The following is a 2,438-nucleotide window of genomic DNA, read 5'->3' as shown; positions in this document are numbered from 1 at the left end:
AATTCAAAATATCAAAATAGATACACAATTATTCATAAAATTTGAAAAATATATTATAATTCTAAAAAATTCAAAATATATAAAAAAAATAATTCATAAGATACAAAATAATTCTAAAATTCAATATTTATAAATAACAATTGCTAAAAGTTGAAAATATATAAACAATATTTCTAAAAATTCAAAATATACACACAACAGTACATAATTTACCCAATAACTCATAAAATTAAAAATATATACACAACTATTCTTAAATTTTCAAAATATACTCAATAATAATTATAAAATTCAAAATATATAAAATATATATTAAATTTTTTATTTTTTTTTTTAAAAAGTACTTGCTATCGACGTCCAGCGACCGCTGACGTCCAGCGAGCAGCAGCGGCGAGCTGTCGACGTGCGGCGGGCTGTGGCGGCGAGGTGACGTCCGACGTCGTCCGCTGATGCTTGGTGGAGATGTGCAGCGGGCTGTGGAGTTCTACGACGACGACGCGATCGATTGGCGGAGATGTCGGCAGGCTGTCGAACGTCGGCAGACTGTGGCGTTCGACGACGACTGATGTGTAGGAGGTGGCCTGATAATTCCCGAAAGAAGACTGTGCCAAGGTGATCCGCCCCTTATCTGTTGGAAATTTATATAGTAATGGATATTAATGGTTCAGATGGACTACCATGAAAGCTTAAATAATATTTGGAGTTGTGGAATTATACATATTATTTTAGTTTGGTAGAAAGTTAATTGGAGAATGAGTTTGTTGGAAGGCTTTGTCTATTCCCAACATTGGGGGATTATTCCCCAACATTGGGGGGCTATTCCCAACATTGGGGTGGGGGGGGGGGGGGGGGTAGGTTATTCCCAATATAGGGGAATTGTTTATTTCATTTGAAAAATGATTGCACAGCACATGAGCTTCCAATTTTCCCAAACTTATATGCAAAAGTGTGCTAGAAAATTATAATATATATATATATATATATATATATATATATATATATATATATATATATATATATATATATATATATATATATATATATATATATATATTAATTTGCACATGATTTATGTAATTAATATTCTCTTATGATAAATATATATCATTTAAGATATATTTTATGGAAGATAAGTTTTTAAAACTGCAGAAAACTTCCATGTAACTTCTCCAATAGTCATATTTTCATTTATAAATAGTTTGGAGAAATATATGAAGATGAAAATGCAATAAACTTGCATTAATCTTGATATTTCACAGTTCTACAATTCTACAGGAAATTCTTAAACAAAGCAACTTAATAATTTCATTCATCTTCTTGTATCCCATAAGATTAAATCTTGAACCTTGTTACTTTTATAGAGGGAGAATTAAAGCTTATAGGAAAGTGATTACACGCCTGAAGATATCAAATGATCCAGTTTTTGTTCCCCGTTGTTTTCTGTATTTTGTTGTATTTCAAATGTATTACAGATTACAAGCACTATTCTCCAACAATCTATAAGCTTTAAATTTATAAACCTGTGATCATTGGTCTTGCCTTGAAAGTTTTGAAGGCAAGATGTCAGGCGTGGAAGAATAAGTTCTCATCACGGTAATATTTTCGGAATGAGATTCCGAATTTGTTGATGAGAGGATGACAGAAATCACTTTTGGGTTTGTCATTGTTTATTGTACAAGAAGATTTCCGTGCGGTTTTGCGTGGTGTTCATGGCATACTTATGTACATGTTGTACATGTGCTTTGAATACATGATATGAAGTTTAATTTCCGTTTTCACTCAAAATCATGAGCATATCAAATTATGCCAAGATGATTAGTGAGATGTGTAAAATGATTTTATTTAAATAAATCATTTTGTTAGCCATGATTGAATTGGCATGAGAAGAGATGTTCAAATATTTATTGACTAGGAACCTATAAAGGGGGTTCCGGTATAATCAACTGAATATTTTATTTCACCAGTTCATTAATAGAATATTAAAATTCTATCTATCATCATGTTCAGTTGGCCAAGTAAATGAGATTGAAAGAAATTTTGATATACTTGAATAAAACCATTAATTATGGTTTAGTATATTTAATAGAAATTTCCATCCTGAAAATATATTCTAATGTCAGTTGAATGTCTAATCATGAAACTTGTTCCTCAATTAGTAGATGGATATTTCTGCTTGGAGGAGGTGTTGTGTTATGGGTTTCTAAAAGCAAAGTTGTCTTTTCAACTCCGGCATCTGAATTTCTTGCGTTGGCTTTGACATGCAAGAAGTTGATTGGCTAAGGAATTTGATTATTTAGATTCCGGTTTGGCCAAAACCGATGTCACCAGTTTTAGTACTATACATTGTGACAGCGCTACTACACTAGCCAAAGCATATAACAATAAGTTATAATGGCTAGTTAAGACACATAGGCATGAGATATAGCTATGTGCGGGAG

Source organism: Ipomoea nil, unplaced genomic scaffold (assembly GCF_001879475.1).
Source record: "Ipomoea nil cultivar Tokyo-kokei standard unplaced genomic scaffold, Asagao_1.1 scaffold3170, whole genome shotgun sequence".
In the NCBI taxonomy this organism is placed as follows: domain Eukaryota; kingdom Viridiplantae; phylum Streptophyta; class Magnoliopsida; order Solanales; family Convolvulaceae; genus Ipomoea; species Ipomoea nil.
Note: the sequence above shows the minus strand (reverse complement) of the source record.